The sequence below is a fragment of the Mustela lutreola genome, chromosome 14 (assembly GCF_030435805.1).
Source record: "Mustela lutreola isolate mMusLut2 chromosome 14, mMusLut2.pri, whole genome shotgun sequence".
Lineage (NCBI taxonomy): Eukaryota > Metazoa > Chordata > Mammalia > Carnivora > Mustelidae > Mustela > Mustela lutreola.
In genome coordinates, this window is record NC_081303.1 from 15,116,714 (window position 1) to 15,140,172 (window position 23,459).

The 23,459-nt window shown below is 45.8% G+C and overlaps 1 protein-coding gene and 1 long non-coding RNA gene across 3 annotated transcripts in view; one reads left to right on the forward strand and one right to left on the reverse strand.

The window, feature by feature from the left end:
- Positions 1 to 20,942, reverse strand: part of PTPN14 (protein tyrosine phosphatase non-receptor type 14) — a 167,762-nt gene extending 146,820 nt beyond the window's left edge. Inside the window, exon 1 of one of the 2 annotated variants that reach the window (XM_059145765.1) lies at positions 20,341 to 20,942. The gene's annotated coding sequence lies outside the window, so the exon portion shown is untranslated. Of the gene's footprint in view, positions 1 to 20,103; positions 20,306 to 20,340 lie in introns of those variants that run through there. The other variant, XM_059145769.1, reaches the window with a different exon arrangement.
- A 48-nt stretch (positions 20,943 to 20,990) lies between these two features.
- On the forward strand, positions 20,991 to 23,153 carry LOC131814634 (uncharacterized). Its single transcript, XR_009347374.1, has 2 exons — positions 20,991 to 21,205; positions 22,001 to 23,153. It is a non-coding gene; the product is annotated as an uncharacterized LOC131814634 (long non-coding RNA).
- Positions 23,154 to 23,459: the final 306 nt, after the last annotated feature.

Below are 23,459 nucleotides of genomic sequence, written 5' to 3' on the forward strand. Positions count from 1 at the left end.
GTCTATTAGACCAACTAGCTCGTGATGAAGACAAGGAAACTGAGTCATGAGTGGCTCCATAACCAAAATAGCTAATTAGTGGCTGAACTGGGGACTCAGGTTTCTGAAATTCCACAGGAGTGCCCTTTCCACTGGACCACGTGGGGGACGGCGGGGGATGGTTGGAGAGTCTGCAAAAATTCAAAATGGACGTGGCCCGTTGCACATCTGCCCAGAGTGGTTTCATCTTACATCACCTAAGGGACTCTCATGTGACACACCAGTCACTTCATAATGGGGCTGCTTTTTTTAATGGGCAGTAGCTTTTTTTTTTTTTTTTTAGTCCTATGTGTGATCAAAGCGATTAAAATCAAGTTGGAATTAAAGTGTCCACATACCAACAGTAAATCTAAATACCATTCAAAGAAGTCACTGTTTGGCTTTCTAGGTCAAAAAATAATTTATGGAAAAAATGCCCATATAATGGATATTTGAATGGATCCAATTAACCAGTGAAATAGGCATGATAAGGGGACTACCTTTAAAATCTGTTTAGTAAGGACTTAAGGTCTCCAGAGAGAAAGAGACAGCTAGCTTTAGCAGAGAAGTCCTTTGGGCACTACTTGCAGAAACAAAATAGAACAAGCAGAGGACCCGACATGATACCCCCATACTGACGGACTCAGGCAGCAGAGAAGAAGGGGAATTGTGATTGGCAGAACAGAAAATCCAGGGAGCTTTTTTTTTTTTTTCTTTTTTCTTTTTCTTTTAAACCTGAAATATGTGGAAGAAATGATGGGGGAGTAAAACATCAGAAGAGGGTGCCTAGCTAAGCATCTGCCTTCAGCTCAGGCCATAACCCCAGCGTCCTAGGATAGAGTCCCGCATCAGGCTCCCTGCTCAGCCGGAAGCCTGCTCCTCCCTCTCCCTCTACCACTCCCCCCTGCTCATGCGCTCGCGCTCTCTCTCTCTCTCTCTCTCTCTCAAATAAATAAAATATTTAAGAAAAATAAGATCAGAAGAAAAGAAAGTAATGAAGTGGCAGAGAGCAGGAGATGTGAATGGAGAAGGCACAATGGTGCACTTGATCCAAGAAGACAGCAGAAAAGTCCCTGCCATCCGCAGAGGAAAGCTTCAGTCAAGACATAAGAACCGGAATAGATTTTCAGGACATCTGGAGATTTCTGTCTGGGTGCAACCAGTGGCTTCTGTCTACATATCAGGTCTGGCCTTTTGCTTTTTTGCCCATTAAGGAACTTGATTTTATGGGTTCAATCAGGAGTGACCAATACCAACTGAGTAATTATACTGAGAAGCCTAACGGTCAAGGAGACTCAGCTCATTCTCAACCCAAAAGGTCGAATGTCTGGGCAAATCAATTTAAAAGTCAAAAATTCTGAAAAAAGGGAATTAAATCACTCTACCTATTGTAATCAGATAAGGCTAGGCTGTGCACGCACTGAGACTTCCGTTGCCTGCTTGGGATGTCCTTTCAACATTAATTCCATTTTTAACTCTTCTTTCTTAGTGTTCCTTCTCATTGCCACACATGCCTATCCACAAAATAATATTCCATGATTCTGAATAGTCACATACTATAAAAATGGACTGATTTTATAGCAACACAGAAATGCATGCTGAGAAGCGCTAACCAAACACAACAGTCAAGGAGAAAAAGCTAAAAGATAGATGGGAAAATCAATTGAGCAGAGCTTGCAACTTTCAAACCAAATGCTATCTACTGGTTTTTAAAATTTTCTCTCTTCATAGCTTTCTCCCTCCAGAAAAAGCCCTGTAAACGACATTTAAAAATCAATAAAGTACACATAAAGATGAATGGTTACAATATTGGATATACTAACACTGATAAGCACTTCTCCCTAAAGCTCAAGAACTTAATTTACTGAGCACCTACTGAGGACAGATAGTGGAATGAAACACTAACATCCAGTCAATAATATGCTAGATTCACAGACCTGTACCCCTGGGGATAAAAATATATGTTTATAAAAAATAAAAAATTAAAAAAATATATGCTAGTGATACTTAATATTAATCCATAAAATAAAGCAATGACTAAATATGAAACACATAAATTATAAAATCTGATAGCAGACTGGGCAATTCTTAGATGATTTTGCCAACAAAAAATATAAAGATGTGTACATTATTTTCTGTGATGCATTAATCGTTCTCCTGGGAATTCAACCCAAAGGAACAGTTCAGAAGATGAAAGAAGACACTACATGACAAAGATGTTAATAGCATTTTATAATAACGAAAGCCCTCGAAATACTCCAGATAAGTAATAGAAAATTGCTAATATAACATAGTATTAATTCAGTGAGTTAACTATACATCTGTTAAGTTTATATATAGAGAAAGTCTGTAGAAACAAGAAGAGTATACATAAAGACACGTGGAGGAAAAGGGCAGAATAAGAAGTATTCTTGATACATTATTCCATTTGAGTATTATTCTATACATACATCATGATTATAGGAATATAGTTAACAGAAAGTTAAGAAAGAATATTCAACACAGTGGTTATGCTTAAGTAGTAGGATAATTAGTGTCAAGATCCTTGAGACAATTTTAAAAACCAAAGTACAGGTGTTTCCAAAAAATGGGCTTTAGTCTGATATCCACAGGCATAAAAGTCCAGAACTACGGTACTAACCCACATGGCGCGGACAGACACCTCATCACCAGCAAAGCATGCGTTTGTGAGACCAAGGTCCTCAAAATAGCAAACAAGAAGAGATGACGATGGGTCACTCACAAGACGGCTATGCAAGAAATGCACTTGGACTTGACGACTGAGCACACAAGCCAAATCAGAGTACGCTGCCTACACCTTCCTTGGGGATCCACAGCAAGGAGAAACGAGGGGAAGTACCTTGCTTTTTGCCACTGCCGCCCTTACGTACAAACACACGCAAACAACTCGCAGATACCAGCAAATGTACACTAGTTACGATATGGTAAACAACAGATTATAAGAACGACAAACGTGACCCAGGTCTAAAAAAGCTGCAGGATGCTCTGAACATTCAGTACTGGTTAAAGACAGAGTCAGATGGACGCAGGTGTGTTAAAACCAGCTGGCAGTCAGAGGCCTCCTTAGGTAAAGAGCTACAACCTTTTGGCTGACAGTAACCCACCAGGTTAAGCAACGTGTCTTAGTCCATTGGGACAGACACGACACAACACCACACACTGGGGAGGGTATGAAGGAAATGGATCGCTCACAGATCTGGTGGCCGGAAGTCTGAGATCAGGGTAGCAGCATGGTCTGGTGATGATCTCTTCCAGATCACAAACTTCTCGCTGTATCCTCACAGGGCAGAAGGGACCAGGGAGCTCTATGAGGTCTCTTTCATAAGAGCACTAATGTCATTCATGACAGCCCTGCCCTCATGATCTAATCACCTCCCAAAAGCCACACAGGAATTGAGGGTTAGAGGGACAGGAAGGACATATTCAGCCCATAGCACCCCCTAAGTGGATTCCACTGGTAGGCCACATTCAGGCTTGGAGAAAAGTAAAATGGAAGAGGAGGAAGAAAGTACTGGGGGATGGACAGGGTAACACTAACTGACGTGGGGCAACACTGTCCAGAGTCCCATGGGTGGGGGACACCATCAAACAGACCTAAAAGCCATATACATATATATTTTACACCCTTAGCCTCAACTCTCCCAAACACAGAATTCAGTGAAGTAGAACACAGAGTAGGTACAAGAGCTTCTTTTGTCTTTAAAACTATAAGCAGCTCAAGAAAACATCTACCATGGAGCCCTGGGTGGCTCAGTCAGGGAAGTGTCTGCCTTCGGCTCAGGTCATGATCCCAGCGTCCTGGGATCCGGTCGGGCATCAGGCTCCCTGCTCAGCAGGGAGTCTGCTTCTCCCTCTCACTCTGCCCCTCCCACCGACACAGCTCCTGTGTGCATGCACTCTTGCAGAAATAAACAGAATCTTTAAAAATAAAAATTACCATGCACATGACAACCTTCAAGAAGAGCTCAGTAACCCTTTCATAAATGTCATAAAGAACAAGTAACCCTTTCATAAATTCAATCTAGATATATAATGATTTAGTACTAACCAGCATCCTGTTTGCACCGATTTTGTTTCTGTAATTACCTGGTTTCTTCTGTATTAACATAAATTCTCACTAACTTTGAGCCTCCGAATCCAGTTTTCCCAAACGATTTGCCTATTACAAAATCAAAACTTCATAAACCAGTGAGTTCTCATCTTCCAAAGAAATTTGCCAAGAATTCCCAGAAGACTTATACAGAAGGCCCTTCAATTGAAGTAAGAAATCATTTCAGGAACAAAAACCCAAAGACTTTGACAGCAAATCTACTCCAATTCCTGTGTCTTCAGCACTAGACTGAGCCTTAACATTCACACTATTAACATCCTAAATGCTTGTGTACTTTTAACAGTCTGCAGCCAGCAACGAGTACCGTCAATTAAACTCTGCTTCACACATGGATGTCTGGTTCACACATCATCTTGCTTCTCCCACACTTGGACTTCCTTCCCACTGAGCTGTAATATTTCTTACAAGCTTTACCAGGCTGTGTCTAAAAACAGAGAATGGGTTCCTCAGTTCAGAGGATTTTTGACATTCCTCTGCTAAATGAGGTGGGAGGCATGTGCACTCCAGGGGTAGCTGCAAAACCCAGTTATCATTCCCAAATCCCAGCACCACTTCCCAACACTCTGTGTGTCTATGGACCCAGGACTGAGTGGCCTAAGGCTTTCTCTTATCTGCCCTGCAAGTCTTCTTGTGTTTGCCGTGAGATCTCGGAGTCTCGTGTGAAGAAATATAACCAAAGATGATTATGGGTAGGTCTACACACCACTATTTCTAAGCAGAAGGCAAAGGCAAGTGTACCCAGCAGGCAACAAGACACTTGTAAGCCAAGTGAGAGGATACAGTTGGTAATAAAAAGTTTCAGTTTACAGTTTGAGGGGAAAAACTGTAGGAAAGGCTGGTTCTTGGGTTTCAATTGGTATTTCTTCTATATAAACCATACGGTAACAGGGGAATCTGGAAACCACAGAAATGAAAACTATCCAATGTTAGGCAACAAGATAATAAATAAAGCCTCTCTCCTAAGACTTTAAAACACGAAACAAAATTCAGTAATTCAAGTAGGTTCAGCCATTTCCCCAGCTCCATAGTAAATATTACTATGACTTGATGCGAAATTATAAAACCTCAAATCAAATACGTTTTCTTTTTACTTTTGTCACTATTTTAACATAAGGATAAAGATGTATTTAAGATAGAGTCTACTCAGAAACACAGGAGACCAAGGAAACAAAGAGAGCATGAAAATGAGCACTTTTTTTTTTTTATAATGGCTTTCAGAAACCGGGAGAAAATTATAATTGTTTTATTGTTTTCTCCAACTAAATAGAGGAATAGCATTTGTTCTTAAAGGTTTTAAAATACCACCATTAGTAACTGCAAAAATCAAACCGTACACAATGATGAAACCAAAAAAATGAAAACTTCAAAACCCAGCAGGAGCAGAACATAAGGAAAGTTGTATACTTCAATATTCCTGATGGTACTATACACCGATAGTCTTTCTAGAGAGCAATCTGGCCGCATGTAACAAGATCCACAAGCAATTCATGCTCTCTGACTCAGAGAGCCTACTTTGGAAACTACATCCCAAGAAAATAATCTCCAAGTAAATAGATGTAACTTGTTCAGCAATGTTTGTAACAATGCGATTTATGACTGTTAAAACCGGAAACAATCCAAATACCAAACCATAAAGGAACAGTTAAGTGAATGATGGCATAAAAGACGGGACGACTTATCCCAACCCTTTGCTTCCTTTCGGTAATGGACCCCTCCACGTCCCAGTGACGTGCCGAGCAGCCCCATTGGGTGTTTGGCTTGGCCATGTGATAATACACTTTGGCAAATTGGATAGGAAGGGACAACCTATCTGCCACCTCCATGTGGTGGCTTTAAATGGGACTGCATGCTACTCACCATATTCCTGCACTTAGCCATGAGAACAGTATGTCCCAGCTGGGGGCTGTCCTTTAGCCTGGGTTTCTGAGGGAGAAGACAGTAGAGCAGCACCACACCCAGTGAAGCCACCAAGAGCTGTGGTACATCCACAGCTCTCACATAACGTGGACAAGAAACAAATGTTTGCTGTTTTAAGCCACTAAGAGGTTGGAACCCTTTTTGTTACCAAAGCAAGAACTAGGAAAATCCAATAGTCATCAAAATGTGGCAAGTTCTAGGAAAACATATTTGAAAAAAAGCTTGTTAAAAAGTAGAAGACAAGAATAAGAAGCAGTTACTGAGGACATCTAAACAAAATAAGGCAGGCCAACAAGTACCAGAAATTCATGTAGAATGATATAATAGTTTACAATTATTTCTTATCAATGAAGCATGTACATATATGTTTCTCTAATTCTCGTTTAAATACTACCCTTATGTAAACATATTTTCAGTAATTCCATATATATCATGTTTATGACAGCAATAATTCCAACATGCTTTCTTCTGCATTAAAATGATGTAAGGATCAGTGAACACTCGTGCCAAAAGTGAACCCAGTTTAAGGTTATTATTCAGTCTTTGAATGTATCAATTTAGGGCTCATCAAATCCTTTTGTCAGACTATAACAAAAGGAACTGTAAGAAAAGAAAAACCACACAGACAAAAGCAAGACTTCTTTGCTGGGATAATCTATGCCTCAGGCATCAAACATGGTGCAAAAACAAAACAAAACAAAAAAACCAGAAAACAAAAAAAGATCTAAAAGAGTATCAGAATCTAAAATAAAGTCGTGTTACCTTTCTATGAGTCTTCATGAGCTAGGTTTGAAATTCCATTTGTATGATTCAAGCATCACCAAAAATGTTCATCACGACAAGCAATCTTAGACATTTATCTTAAAATAAATTCAACAAAAATAAGCTATTAATATGAAACCCTCACTATCACCTTCCATGGGATAGCTAGAAATGTAACTATGTATTTTGAGTAATAAAAAATAATAAAGGTAATTACAGTATATCAGTTATCTATAGGTATACTAAATATCAATTATTAACAATAAGTATGAAAAAGCATATATATGTATATATATACATATATATGTAGTTTTATGTACTACAACTATAAAAATATATCTACTTAGGACCAAAGACTAGAAAAATATGAAAAAATTTTTTGAATAGCTGGAAATAAACTTGTGGGTAGACTTTTACCATGTTTTCGAAATTGTAGTTACTTGAGGGGAGAGAGATTCAATGCTTGTATTTACAAAACCTGTACTTGCTATGAAATACATTACTGATGCTCAGTTGAAAAGGAATCTTAAGTGAGCTTTAAGTATTGGGTTGTTGTTGGTTTTTTGTTTTGTTTTGTTTTGTTTTGTTTTTGAGAGAGAAAGAGAGAACACGAGCGAGAGCAGGCAGGGGCAGAGGCGCCCACAGACAGAGAATCTCCAGCAGGCTCCACACTCCGTGCAGAGCCTGACATGGGGCTCTATCTCAAGACCCTGAGATCATGACCTGAGCAGAAATCAAGAGTTGGACACTCAACCAACTGAGCCACCCAGGTGCCCCTAAAGTTTCTAAATCAATTTCTGATCAATATCCTCCTAACGAAGGCAACCTTGGACTAGTAAATGAAGTATATTCTATCAACCATAATCTCATCATTTCTTGCTAACTTGAGGCCATTCTCAGAAACACCAATGGTTGTACTATAGCCCCTAACAGAGAGGACATTGGCCAGTGCTGGGAAGGAGAATACGCCCCCACCCACTGCCATAGACACTCAATAAATAAAACACTGCTCTGGCTCCCTTCTAGGTAATGTTTTCTCTCCTGCCTTTGGGAGGCAGTGATGCAGAGTGGTTACAAGCATGTGCTCTGGATCCATGCCCAGAGTCGACACTCAACTCATCATTTACCAGTATTTGCATGCCAACGGTGTTACCCAGTAAACGAGTATTTACTGGTTGTAGGATCTTGTGCCTTAGCCTTTCTAAGCCCTGGTTTTCTCATCTACAAAATAAGTCTGTACTTACTTCAGAGTTGTTGTAAGGATCAAAACGATAATCCACTTAAAGTGCTTGACAAAGTACTTGCACACCCTAAGTAGTAAATAAATGCCAACTAATATTAATCTCTGTCTGGTGGTCATCTGAGGCGTCATGCTGGCTTCTCACCATCGCCAATAGCTAATGCTAATAATTCCTGTCTCTGTGCACTGGTCTCCAACGCCGGAGGCGTCCCTCTGAACCAGGGCTCCCATCTGTAACAGTGCTGCCCCAAAGAAATGTGATGTGGACCACAAAAGCCAGCCCCATAGGTAACTTTTCATTTTCTAGTGGTCACGTTAAAAAGCAAAATAGAAGAAATTAATTTTAATAGTAGATTTTATTCAACTCGATAGATCCAAAACATTATTTCAACATGTAATCAATTTAAAGATATTGCATTTTTTATTAGTCTTCTTTTTTTTGTACTAAGTCTGCAAAGTCGGATCCATATTTGATACCTACAGCATGTCTGAACTCAGGTGGGGCACATTTCAAATAGCAAATGGTCATAGGTGGCCAGAAGCTCCGTCATTAGTTGCTTGTTACTTTGAAGATTATGACCACAGAAAGACATCCTCCCCCCTTCAAAAATATCAAAAATCGTTTATTAAAGAAATCGATGGATGGACGAAAGGAAAAAAAGGAGGAGGAAGGGAGGAAGCATAGACGCGGCACAACTGACACAGACACAGACCTCTGGGCCCTCGTGTCATCGCTGCCGCATTGAGCACTTGAGCTGTGGGGTCAGAGGGAATGGGTTCAAATCCCACTTCCTCCACTGACGAGCAGCAAAAAGACTTTTCATCAATAACCTCTTCAACTCTCTTATTTCCCGGGGATAAGCTATGGATAAAAATAACCTCTCTTTCATAGGCTCGTTAGGAGTTTAAAGGTTGTAGAGGGAAAGGAGTTTCCATACATAAAGCTCTGCTTTGTGAAAGGTCAGAGATGAGGGTAGGAAACACTGATGGAGGGGATGCAGAGCAAATTAGCTTGAGGTAATAAAGGAGCCACAGTGGAGGGAAAGCGGTTCATGTTATAGTCACAATGCCGGTCTCAAAAATGCCCAGTTACACAAAACAACTTATACAGTGGCAGCTATTAATAAAGTAATTGCAGTGACATTTCTAAAGCCCTCAATGGTTTGATACCTCGTTAGCCTGCCTGCTTTCTTCTTGGCAGTACCCTAAGCAAGGGGTCGGGGGGAGGGCGGCTGACTGCCAGAATTTGGAGAACCCAGGTTTTTTTATGAGTGCCCATATTAACCACAGCGTCTGGCCTCAATGGGACCACTGAATGTGCCTAAATCTTTCTTTGAAGAATGAGGCTCCTGCAGGGCCACAAACATCATCTGAATATTACTCTTCACTGTATAAATACATAAAACTAGAGGAAGTGTTTACTATTCCTAAAACTTTCCCTGAAAGATAGTTTTGTGAAGGTTCCTGATATTTTGTTGTAAACTTGCTCTTATTTTTTGTTTTTTTTATTAATATTTTATTAATTTATTTATTTATTTGAGAGCACGTGAGCAAGTGAGAGAAAGAGAGAGAGCCCCAGCAGGGGGAGAGGGCAGAGGGGAAGCAGACTCCCTGCTGAGCAGAGAGTCCCACATGGGGCTCACTGGATCCCAGGACCGCTGCACCACAACCACAAGGCAGACGTTAAACCAACTGAGCCACCCAGGTGCCCTTTAAACTGCTCTTATGTGCTCCCCACCCCACCAAGAAAAATCCAATTAATTTAAAAAAAAAAAGGGGGGGGGGAGTCTAGTCTGCAAATGAAGGTTTTTAATATTTACCCATCTTAATACTCCAAGTCACTATACCCTCTAATTTGTGTGGGGTTTCTTAAGGACAAGCATGATGTCTCTATTCCAGGGACTTTCTAAACCAAACTTTTTCTAGAAGGTAGTCCATTTAATACCAGTGTCCCTTGCGATTACATGTGTCCCACAAAAGCAAATTTAAAAAACAGGTCCTACTGAAATGAATTCAGCTTGACATACTTCTGTTTACTGCAAGACTTCCTGGAGTCTTTCAAACACTCACGTGCAGATTTCAAACTGCTCTGCTCAGCCATTATTCCCATTTTACCAGTCGACAAATGAGAAAAATAATAATATGAACTGAGAATCACATGAGAGGGAGAGAGTCTAATTATCCCAGGAAAACAGACACTCTTCACAGATCTTTACTCTGAGTTTCTAGCCTGATGTGCTGTGCACTGGGCATTTCTCCTTTTTATCATCCCTGATAAATATCCATCTTGAATACATATATAGTAATTAACCCATCAGAAGCCCCAAATGCAGACAATTTATTATAAAGGGAGGGAGAAAGAAGGGAAGAGAAAGGAGCGGCGGGGAAGAAGGGAGGGGGAGGGAAACTCCTTTGAATAACTTAGTGTAAACATCACTTCATATTCTCAGCTAAGCTAAAATGCCTAAACGCTTTCATCAGGATGAAGGCACATGAAATACACACTTGTACCTAACCGAGCCCTTGGAAAATAAGCCTCATTTTCAAAACAACCAAACAGCTGCTCAGCAGAGGCGCAGCACAATTCATCCTTTCCAGCCTTTATTTTTAGATGCCTCTTAAGCAAAACAATAATTTTCTAAAGAATATCATTAAGATCCGTAGGTGTCATCTCATTATTTTCGAGTTTTAATTCGTTTCATATCAGTCACACATTTTTCCCTCCTAAAATCACATCATTACATCATATTCCATGACAAATATCTCACCTTTGAATAAAAGAATTTATAAATTTAAAAATGCACAGATTCTAGGACTATCTACCCAGAATGTTCGGGTCACTCGCAGATTTAAACACGAGTCTAAAAGTTAGCCCCATTATTCAAATGAAAGTTTGGAGACTTGTGGTCTAAAAAACAAACAAACAAATAAACGTGTACCTTTATCACCAAAAGCACGTTTTACAAAATGTACAATGAAAGAGAATATGCTTAATAGATCACAGGATTTCATGGGCAGAAGTGAATGCTAATTGCCTGCCAGAGTCTTTAATGAAACCTAATTGCTGGCTTGAGCTGTCACCGCTGACCCTGGTAACAGCCTATACACCCTTCATAAACCTAATACAGCATAATCCTCCTTCATTAGGGTTATTATAGCTCCGCAGTGGGACACGTCTGCCGCAGAAATAAACCGCTGCCTCTTCTCTAAATGGACGTGTCACTTCTCCATCCTGGAGCAAGGAAGTGTTGATGGAGACAAGTGGAACCACTTCACAGCCCGACTCGCCTTCCAAAAGCTCGCCCCAGGCCCCCTGCGACACCACCACCACACTCCACAGTGATGCAGGAGGAGTGGGGCGGGGGGGGGGGGGGGGCTAACACAAGGAAACAAGCCGAAGGGAGCAAACCATCACCCACCACCAGCAGGCACATGGGAAACGCGGAAGAAATTATTTCTTATTGAAACAACTGGGTTTGAGTTAGGAAACTCAAACTCAAACTCCGTGTGTAAATCCATTCCGTTTACAGCCTGCGTTCCAGATATCGAGCCCAAGAGATAGTCCCTTCAATTTGCCTTGAAGGTCTTTTTTCGGGTGGGGCGGGGAGGGTAGGACAAGGACAGCCCCACCTTCAACTAAAAACATGAATCTTACCTCTAGTGCTCAACAGTTCCCCCAACCTGTTACTCTGCAGCGGGTGCTAGGACCCCAAAGATAAATAAATCACAAAACATAACCAAGAACAGCTCACCACTTCGGGGAGGCAGAGGAACAGGTGCATGGAACACAGTGTGAGGCATATCTGCAAAGAATGGGCGAAGGAAGGCAGGAAAGCAGATCAAGTGACAGTGAACTCGCTTAAGGGTCACAAGGATGGGTCGGATGAAACATCTACAAAGACATAAAAATCACACTAGGCATTAAGAAAACAGAGGTGCAGAGGGTTATGGGGCCAGGTGTGAGAAAAGAATTTAAGGGAAAAGTAACAGTAACAGCGGGAGTCAGCACCCAAGATCTCGACGGTGAGACAGGCTTGCAGAAGGGTGACGGGGAGCCGAGAGAGGCAGAGGCTACTAATCAGGCTCGGTGGGAACAAGAGTGTGCGAGTCTTGAATGTTCCATTAGGGAGTCTGCGTTTAAACTTGGGCAAGTTTGTGTGTGTGTTTTGTATTAGGTATTTTATTTTATTTTTTTAAAGATCTTTATTTGTTCAAGAGAGAGAACATAAGTGAGAGAGAGGGGCAGAGGCAGAGGGAGAAGCAGGCTCCCCCCTGAGCAGGGAGCCCAATGTGGGACTGGACCCCAGGACCCTGAGATCATGACCTGAGCCAAAGGCAGATGCTTAATCCACTGAGCCACCCAGGTGCCCCTAAATTAGGTATTTTAGACTATAGGAGAATATACTAAATATACAAGTTTCCACCACCCAGCTTGGGAGAAAAGGCAATAAACCACATCACGTCTCAGCCCTCACCTCTCCCTTCCCCCACGCATCCCCCGCATTTGTTATTTATCCTTCTGTCATGTGCTTATAGTTTTCCGACAGACAGAGGCACCTCCAAGCAGGACAGACCTCAAGCAGGAAGGAGAAAATATCAGACGTGTTTAAAACAGGACTCGGTACGTGGGGGACAGACTGGCCTCCAAACAGGCAGCAGTGGAACAGGTGACGAAGAGGTGTCGAGAGCACGGTCATCACTGAAGGTCTGTCACAATGAAGAGAGCAGGGTCAGCCTCGGCCTCGGAGGGCGCTAAGGGCCAGGAGCCAAGGGGCAGGAGGACCCCATCAGGGAGTGACGCCCGGGAAGGCTGCCCAGAGCGACGGGATTTAAGGTGGGTCTCCAGGGACAGTTTCGAAGGCAAGGCTGAGTGGGAGGATTCCTGGACAGGAGAACAGCACAACCAGAGGTGGACAAAATTATTGGGCCTGTTCAGGAAACAGCTGCAGCTTGGCAGAACCCTGGGGAACATAAATCTGAAGAAATCAGAGGGCCATTTGGGGGATTATTTGCAGAGAACCTTAAATATCAAGATGAAGTATGTATAGAGTGTACACGTAATTCATAATAAATTCACTTTCATGACCGTGAAATCTGCCATAATCCCTTTTACTTGGGAACTAAAATAATGGCAACGGCCAATCTTGTGATTTTGGGGGATAACATCAATGATATCTTTACTGCTTATTATAGTGCTATATGCAGAACAGGCTGTCTTGGTTAAGGGCAGGCTGACCAATCGGCTGGCACACAGCACGGAGCATCTTTCTCTCACTTTTAAAAACTAGTAACCCAGAGGTGCCTGGGTGTCTCAGCCGGTTAAGCCTCTGCCTTCCACGCAGGTCATGATCTCAGGGTCCTGAGATGAAGCCCCCCACAACAAGCTCCCCACTCAGCGGAAGGAGAGTCTGCTTCCCCTCTCCTTCTGCTGCTCCCCTGCTTGTGCATGCTCTCTCTCAAAAAAATAAATAAATAAAATCTTTTAAAAAGAAAGTAACCCAGAGGTTGAATAATGAGTAATTCTGACTCTTCCTCTTTAATATAAGGTACAAAATTCATAGAAAGAAAGTTAAGCATATTCTGATCAATGTATCTAACCCTGCAAAAACTACTTTGTTTCATGCCTTGTCTTCCAAATGTTCCTCCTTCTTAATCCTTCTGTGATAGGTACGCTCCCTTAATCTGCAAGGTTCCCTAGGTCTGAAAAATGAGGGGAAAAAATTATCACATTTTTTAAAGTTTCCAAGTAAAGCAAATAACATTAAGAAAAGAGCATCGGTGACTTCAGAAAACAGCTTAGGGATGTGATCTCTCTCCTTAAGCGAACAACTAAGAGGTGTATGTATATTAAGCAGCACTGATACCTGTTTAATTTTTAAAATCACAGTCATGAACATGATGGAATTTTCCCAGAGCAATGAACCTATTAGAGACTAAGTAATAAAAACTCCAGTCCATTCTCTGAAAGACAGAAATAGCAATTGTACCTACTTCATACGGTCATTGAAAAATTTGGTAGAAGCATTTCAAGTGCTATGAACACTGGGGCAGAGTCAGCGGTGACACATGTAACCATGGGTACTGCCATCCAACATCTGTACAGGGTGGAAATTCTAATTCTGAACCAAGCAGATGTGACTACTGGTGGAGAGGCTTTTAACGGAGGACAGGAGACAGAGAGATAAACATAGAATAAGATGAGACACGGCTCACTAACATGTACGTGCAAAGTGCTTTAGGACTATAAAAGCAGGAATGCCTAACTGCTGGTGAGAAGGAATGTCAGGGAAGGTGGAGCTTCGGCTGAATGCACAGGGGCTGAGCAGGTAGCCAAGGGGGAAGGTCAGGCTGGGTGGGAGTAGAACAAAGCAGAGAATTCATTGCCACCAAGTATTAGGGCACTAGCATGGAGAGAAGGAGCAGCAGGTAATGGGAAAGGAGTCAGGGGCAAAGAAGCTTTATCATGCAGGTAGTAAGCATCAAAAGAATTTAAATAGTATTAAAAACTGTTTAAAAAAAAACAAAAACAGAGAGGAAAGAGTAGATGAGAAATATCTGATAGGCAGGCTGGAAGGCTCTTGAACAATCCACAGGCAGTGAGGACGGAGGGAAGGGAGCACACGGAAGAGACAGTAGACGGCCTAGAGCCTGGCAGGCTTCCTGGTCAGTGTTTGCAGGTCGAAGCTGAGGGGTGCTCAGAGTGACCCGTTGAGAACCCCAAGTGCCTGGCCTTGGCAGCTAAGTCAACAGATGGCTGGGTCACGGACTCGGACAGGAAATACGGAAACAGCTCACTTTGTGGCAAGAAATTAGGGAGCTCAGTTTGAGATGAAATTTAGGGACCCAGACAGAAAGAAACACCAGATACATCAAACTGTTTGGAACCAAGTGGAGGAGTCCAGATAGGCGACGATAACCGAGAAAATCCACTGAAATGGAAATGTGGTTCACGCTCTCAGGGCCTGGCAAGGGCTGCACTCAGGAACAGAATCATTCAAGCCGGTGTAGTAAAAGCCTTAAGTGGCGACCACAGGAGCCTGAGGACGGAGGCAAGTGGACTCCTGAGCTCTGTGATTCTCAAAATGCATTTAGTTGGTCAAGAACCAGGACCACTAGCCTCACCTGGGAGCCTCTTAGAAACACCAATTCTCAAGCCCCAGCCCAAGCCTACCAACTCAGAAGCTGGAATGGGCACAGAGAATAGCACCCTGTGTATCACCAAGCCCTCTACGTGATTCTGGCGCCCACGAGAGTTTCAGATCCACTGCCTTAGCGACTGCCTCCATTATGAATGCAAAGGAGTAGGGGGGGGGGGGGAAATTCCCAGGAAATGGATTTCCAAAGACTTGAGGACATTGAGTGTAATTAGAGGGGGAGGTAGAGGATAAAGCATTGGGAACTTTGGCTAATTTTCACCGGGGGAGTTTTCCCTGTGAGCGAAAAATCTGTAAGGCAAATTAGATCCAGTCAGTGGGCCACACAGCAGAGCTTCCTAATTTAGGAATGTGGTTCGGTACCGAAATTTCCAACATCACAAATGCGAAGACGACGTTCTGCTCGTCAGAGGACAGCACACCACCAGCCAACCTCTTCCTCATTTTCTCAGCAGACACATCCCAACATCAAGCATTTATGGGGATGGCCGCCTAGGGATCTCTGGATAAGCGACAGGTCTCTGGACGTCGCTGACGTCCTGACCAGGCTCAGGACGAAAGCCTTGAACCAAGCCTTATTTAGTCCCCTCAGGAACGAAGCTAAACCGCCCGCGTATCAAACTTTATACACGAAATTGATCTAAGAATGGACACAATGGGATTTTCCCCCAGTAGCAAGGACCACGAAACAAGTCTAACAAAAGCTTGATGGGAGAGCAGAACAAAACCAAGCCAAGCAATACAGAACCAACAAGCAAGAGAGAAAGGAAACTAAAACAATGTTAATTGCCATTTATAGTTCAACTAAGACGTATAACCAGCCCCAGCCCACGAGGAGTCACTATTGCTCTTTATCCCCAGCTCCTCTCAGTCCTCTTCTGCAAGCATTGCCTCATATCCTCCCATTCAGAATTATAAATAATTCAGAGATTATTTTCATAATCAGTGGGCAAAGGAATAGCTGGTCTGGGGGACACAGGCTTCCTCTCCCTCCTAATGCAACAATCACAGCCAGATCTGCATTTTTCCTGGGCTTTCTCCCCCTGACCTCTCTAAGGGGTACCCCCTCTCATGACCTCCTGGCCTGTCTGCAATCCACATTGGGGATTCTCAACTGTAAGAACCCATTCTGCTTCAAGAACACATCTTACAGACTACCAGCGTGCTCTGCTGACAGTTTTTCCAAGCTGTTCCTTTCTTCTAACAATCCCTCCTGTTGGGAGGTTGATATGAAGATCAATGAGTTAATGTTTGTCAAATACTTTGGGCTTCTCAGATGAAAGGCAACATTAAAGTTCAAGAGACCCCAGGCTGGTATTACACCAGAAGTGTTGCAGTTGACTCTCTATTTGGGCTTCAAAGAAGGAAAGAAATCAAGGCTGCACAGACACTCCTTTGTGAAGACTGGCCAGCTTCTGCATCCAGACTAAAAGCAGAAAGCAGGCAGATTTGTTCTCGACATTCTGTAACTGGATCACAACGTTAGAAATACAAGGATCTTTATATTAACACCCGACCCTTGTTATAGTAAGTGGTGTACAAGCCAAAGGATCCTTTTTTTTTTTTTAAAGATTTTATGTATTCATTTGACAGACAGATCACTAGTAGGCAGAGGCAGGAAGGGAAGCAGGCTCCCCACGGAGCAGACAACCCTACTCGGGGCTAGATCCCAGGACCCCGAGACCATGACCTGAGCCGAAGGCAGAGGCTTTAACCCACTGGGCCACCCAGACACCCCCAAAGGATCCTTTTCTCTGCCCTTCTCTAAGTGGCTTTTCCTCTCCCAGAGCTTCCCTACTGTCCAAGCATGCAATTCTCAATCTCATCCTATAGAGGGGCCACGTGAAAACTGCCAGCCAACACGTTTGCTTGGAGCCAACAGACAAAAAAATAAAAAAATAAAAAAAAGTCAAAGACAAAGCTTTATGTGTATGTTGGCATGCATGTGAATTCAGGCTGCTGGAAAAAAAAATGACCTGCACAAAGAGCACATTCACGGCCACATAGAACTCCAACATATAAACAGCCATTCTTGGCCCAACACCTACTCCGTGCAAGGCACCCTGTCGGGAGGGTAAGGCAGAACGTTTCAGTGACTTCTCTGCAGACAGCCTGGCAAGTTAGATGCTCCTGGGCCCCACCTCGCAGACGAAAGAACTGAGACGCCAACGGCCTGCAAAGACTGTCCAACATTACCCAGCGAAAAAGCGGAGCTGGAATTCAAACCAAGCTACGTTTCAAGCTCCTGAAGCTGGGTCTGCTGCTCCAGCACAACCACAGGAAAGCTGCAGAACCTCCATGGGGCTCAAACAGGGCAGGGTAAATTCAATCCCTAAGGGGAGATCACAACGTCCTGTTTCAAACATTTGTTTTCATCTCCTCTTTACCAAAACTTATTTTCCCTCGTTCTTTCTGAATGGGCCCAAGCAGGAGTGATTTAATTGGCTAATTAAGTATTTCATCTTATCTATCTCTTTCCCTGACCTTATCTCTAACAAAGGGCACAGCACAGCGCTGAGGCTTAGAACGAGTTCAAATTCCCCATGACCCTTGGTGACGAAATAAAGAAGTTCAAATGCAGCATAGCAGGTGAAAAAAAACAAGCATATGGAACCCAGGTGGGCTACATCGTGCAATCAAAGGGTTTATGTTTGCTTCCCTGGAGCGGAAAAACAGAAGCGCTTAATAAAGAGGGAGGGCGCTGGGGGTGGAGGGAGAGATCCTCATAATTCTTGACCCCTGGACCATCCATTCAGGACAAATATGAATTCCCCCCAAAATTCTGATTTTTCTCTGAATTCTTTAGGTTCTTCCATATTAAAATAATCTGTTCTCTTTCCATGACAGCTGCCTGGCCCACACAGTCTGCACAAACCTGAGGAACTAAAGTGTGAATAATAACGGTCTTTAAAGCCAGTGACTGAAGCTGGGCAAGCAGGGGGATTAGCAAGATCGAGCTTCCCTTCAGCCTCTAAGCAAGGCCCATACCTCCAATAAAACGCGTGTCAAGGGGCTGCTCTTGAGATAAGAGAAGGTGTTTGTGGAGGGGCTTAGATAAACACCCCAAATTGTACTCTTTCTGCTCCGATGTGCTGGCCTGAGGCTCACCAAGGCTGGACCTCTGCCACCTCAGCCAGGACCCAGCCACTGTGACGACTACAACTGCACTTCAGCCCAGTGAAGAGGCACCCTTGAAAGGGCCACCCCCATTCGGGAAGGTTCCACGTGATAAGAGAACTTTCTAGCCAGGATCTGCTGAGTCCTGGACCATCAGCCTACATGGACCCGCTAGAAGAGCTTCTGCTACTGTCAAGTTTCAGTGGAAGGAAAAGGAATCCTGAAAAACCTACAAAAGCAGTAACAACGATTAAACGCAGAGAAAATGATAACAAACCCACTGACCCGGCCGTGGACTTGCTCCACACATCGTGGCCACCCACTTAGATTAAACAGAAAAGCTGCACAGCTCCCAGTCACTAAGGCTGTCCTTTCCACGGCAGCAGCTTTTAACCCCATCGCCAAAAGATAAGCGACTTTGATGCAAGGTTCCCAACGGTTGCATTATCACCCACTGCTGTCAAGTGCCTCTTTAAAAGGGAATCAAGAGTCATTCTAATGAAAACAGGCATGGGCCAATTAGTGCCAATTAAAATTTAGACGGTCACACAACTGCTGCTTATAGAAACAGCATCGGGCGTGGAGGTGTGTCCAAAGAGACCTGTGCTCTTCTGGAAACACCTGGTTCCCATAAGTAGGCAATATGCTTCTAGTTTAATTTCTGATATCTAGCTAGCTATCATACCCCAGATAGCTGGGTCAAACAGCTAGCTTTTTGAGGTTTTTTTTTTTTTTTTAATGACTCTCATTTTGCACCAGGTGCTTCTTGTACCTGGAATGCACTCTCCTAATCACTCCCGCAGGTAAGTACTCCTTTAACCCTATAAACCTAGGGCACACCTTACCCCTCCTCTCCGAAACCGAGCCTTCCCTGCTTCTCCCAGCACTTTTCCCTCACTAGGCTGTAATTCATGATCAGCCTGTGGGTTTCCTCCGGGAGGCTACAGTTAGAGCTTGTTTAAGTAGCTTTGTATCCTGTTTTCCTAGCACAGAGTAGAAGCTCAATACCAGGTTTGTTGAATGAATGGGTGCACCAATCCAGTTTAAGAAATTAACACATTGGTGGAAACCCTGTAACCGTATATGCAGCGAGCAGTCTAGAGATTCCTCACCTTCACAAAGAGGCTGCAAAAGCCAGTTCCTGGACAGACTGAAGCACAAACCTCACAATCTCCTCGAACCGTAGCTGGGGTTTGGGGTGACAGGAGCTGAAGGAAGGGGAAGGTAATGCTAGGTAGGGGCACGCTACCTCCCTATTCCCTCAAAAAGGCACAAAACCCACTTAACAAGTATTCAAAACCGAGACTCAAGGGTCACGCCAGGGAGAAGGAAAGGCTTATTAACAACACCCTCAGAACTTGTTAATACTCAGAACTTTGAAAGTTTGAGGTGGAGATCAGTTCTGAAATTATGTGGCCACAGATTTTCCCAGTGAGCCAGCCCGACCACCCAAGGAGGGCCAAGAAGGCCAGGAGTTTGGTGGCACGGCTGGGGCCTAGTGGGAGGGCATTAAAACTTCCCTCCTTCCCAAGATCCTGCCCGCGCCCCCCTCCAGGAGGCAGTGGGAAGAGGGGTGTCGGGGAGCAGCGTTCCTCTCCCGGGGGAGCCAGGGCTACGTCGTCCTCCTCTCCTCGTCTGCCCTCACCGCTTGGGTATCTCCAGCTGCCCTTTCCAGGCCCTCGCGCGGTTCCCAAAGAGCAGGAGGGTACGGAGGAGGGGGCGAGGGGGCGAGTTTCACCGCCACCTCTTCGGACAGCGCTCACCTTCCGCGGTCATTACCCAGACAGGACGTGAGCCTCACGTCGGGCGGGCAGCTCCTACCCGGACGGAGAACGCCTGCGGCCCGGCCGCCTCGCGCCCCCGCTGCTCTGCCAGCGTCCCGGGCCGCCGATCGCAAGCTGGCGCTGCCAGCGTTGGCCCCAGTCCTCGGCCGGGCGCCCGGAGCGCCGAGGCGGCCCCCCACCTCCGGCCCGACTCCCCCCGCCGCAGACGGCGCTTACCTGCTTACATGGCCCCGTCGGTGCCCCAGAGTCCCGCGCGGAAAGGCTGTCCTCCGCGGCGGCGCCCCAATTCCCTAAGGAATTGATTCCAGTGGCTGGCGGAGGAGGGGCGGAGGGAAGGAGCCGGAGGAGGCGAAAGGGGAGGGAGGTTTCCGCTGCGATCCCGGCGCACCGACGAGGAGAAAAGGAGAACCACCTAAGCACGGGGTTGTCCCGCAGGAGGGGGGCCGGGGCCGGGAGGCCCGGGAGGATGGGCGAGGTGGGAGGGGAGGGGCCGCCCGCGGCCGCTGGGTGTCTGCAGCTCCGCGGGGACCGGAGCCGGGAGGGCCGGCGGCGGAGCGAGGAGGAGCGCGGCAACCTGCCCCCGGACTGCGCCCGCTCGCTCGGGGGAGAAAAAGTTGGGCAGAACTTTCCGGGGCCGCGCGAGGCCGGGCGGCAGGAAATGCGAGCGGCCGGGAGAGGAGGGAGGAAGGGGCCGTGCGATGGGAGGGGACGGAGCAGGCGCCAGCGGCCGCGGCTCCCCCACCCCCCGGGCCGGGCGGCGGCGCGGGGGGCCGGAGGCGGAGGGAGCGCGGGGCGCGCGGCCGGGGGCGGGGAGGAATGCGCCCGGGAGGCGCGCGGCCGGACGGCGGGGCCGGCGGGGCCGGCGGGGCTGGCGGGGCGGCGGGCCCGGGGCCGGGGGCGGGGGGGCGTCCGCGCGGGGGAGCGCCGAAACTTGGAGCCCGAGCTCCGGGGCTGGAGGCGCGCCGGCCCCGGGGACGTCACAGCGCTGGAATCCGCGGAATGCCGGGCGGCAGGAGCTCCTTGTGCAGGCCCGGGAGAAGTCGCGCACTTTTGGTGCGGCGGCTTTGGGGAATGTTTAAAGGTGAGGGCTGAGGAGGGAGGACGAGTGAAACTCCCCGGAGTCAGAGACGTGGGAATGGAGAGGGGAAAGCGACCACAGCCGACACGACGTAGCGCCGCTGCCGGCGGGGCAGGGACGGGGGCGGGAAGGAAAAAAACCCCTTCGACCTTCGAAAACCGCAGGGGCGGGGCAGAGGCCGCAACCCGCCCGCTCCGGCCGAGAGCGAGGACGGTGCGTCTCTTTTGGGGGAAGCCCTCCCAGCCGGACGTCCCAAAAGCAGCCACTGCACGGAGGGGAGACAGCCCAGGAGAAAGGTGGCCTCCCCGAGCAGGCAGCCCCAGGGTTGTCCCTCCGGGACACCAGGAGTCTCTGCGTCCTGCATCTGGGGTCTTAACTCCCCCGATCTCTGATCTCCCCCAGCGCCCGCGATCGCAAACAGCAGTTTCTGTGTGCTGGGAGCTGGAAGGGGTCGTCTCCTCGGTTCTTTCCGCGCCACAGCCTCGCCCCACCCTGCCCGGGTGGGCACTGGGAGGGAACTCCCTTAGCGCTTTCGGAGGTGGAGTTCGCGCGACGCCGCGGCTCGATGGAAAAAGCACCCAGCCTGGCGAAGGAACCTGGGTCCAGGACCTGCCCTGCCCGTGACCGAAGGGATGACTGAGGAGTATCCCAGCCCCTGAAAGCCTTGGCCTCTCGGGCTGCAAAATCATTTTCCTAGTATTTTCTATCTTTCCGTGGGCCTTCGCGTTGCCAAAAACAGCTTTTAGGGGTCTATTATCTAACCGAGACTCCCAACCCAGTGCTTTCAACCGTTCTTAGGTTGAAAAGGGGGCTTGAAGTCATTGTCACAGAAGATGTCCCAGAAGACTTCAGTGTCCCACCACTCACGCAAAAATCTGGATCTCTGGCGGAAGAGAACTGGAACCAAGAAACAAAACGTGTTGTGCCCATCATGTAGCAGTTGGTGGTGACTGACTTCTCCAACGGAGTAACTGCCAACCTCCAGAACAATAAAGAAGTCCAGAAGGCCCCAGACGGATGGAAGGAAAAGGCTGTAGAGAATTAAACATCAGTTTCTCAAACTTGCAAGGATATATAGCTGGATAGCTTCAGGATGGACTTGCTGGATTTCCAAAGAAAGTCGCCAAACGCTTTGCTGTGCTCCGGGAAGCATGGAAAGCACTTTTTATGTGCACCTCTATTGTTATCCCATTTACTAGATGAGAAAAGTGAGGACTGAAGAAATCACCCGTCTTACCAAGGGTCCCACAGTTTGTGAAATATGGTAATAGACCCCAGTCTGGCCCCAAAATGCAAGCTCTTAAATTCTTCAAAATTTGACCAAAATAGAATGAAAATTATCAATGAGGGAATACCTGCAGGCTCTCAAAGGAACACAGACGTGAGGCGTCTTGGGGCCGACGAGGAAAAGATGTGGCCTTTGTGTATTGTAGCTCTGCCATGCCTAACTCCGAGCACAGCTTGCAGAGACAGTTGGGGTGTTAGAAGAGCAAAGGTTGCGAGTAGACATACGATTCTGGTTCTGCCTCTGACCAGCCACGTGACCCTGAACAAGCCACTTCACCCCTAGGCCTAAGTTTATTTTTTAAGTGGAGTGTGACATGGAGGTCAGAGTTTGGTTGAATTACTTCATCTCTGAGGTCTTTCCCCAGTCTGAACTTGAATGAACGTCTACTCCTCCAGGCCAGTGGCATGTGGATGGAGGAAGCTCCTTGATAAAGCCAGGATGTCTTGGGGAGAGGACTGTTTTCACGCCGCCTTTGGAATCAAAATGAATGTTGGGAATGTTGCTGAGTGTTCCACGGCCAAAACAAAACACACAGACACACACACTCATATTTAGCACTGTCTGTGGCCTCATTTTAATTTAAATAATTTTACTTCTATATTTTAAAAAACTGTACACATTATCAATTTAAAAGCCAATATGAAATACATCTGACCAGCCACTTTTCTCTATCTTTAGAGCACAGAAAAGCAATGCTACAAGTTATATATATATATATATATATATATATTTTTAAGATTTTATTTATTTGACAGAGAAAGATCACAAGTAGGCAGAGAGAGGGGGAAGCAGACTCCCTGCTGAGCAGAGAGCCTGATGCAGGACTCAATCCCAGGACCCTGAGATCATGACCTGAGCCGAAGGCAGAGGCTTAAATCACTGAGCCACCCAGGTACCCCAACAAGTTACATTTTTTAAATAGGATGTCCAATGTGAAGTGAAGAAAGCCTTTCATTCTCTAAATAAATA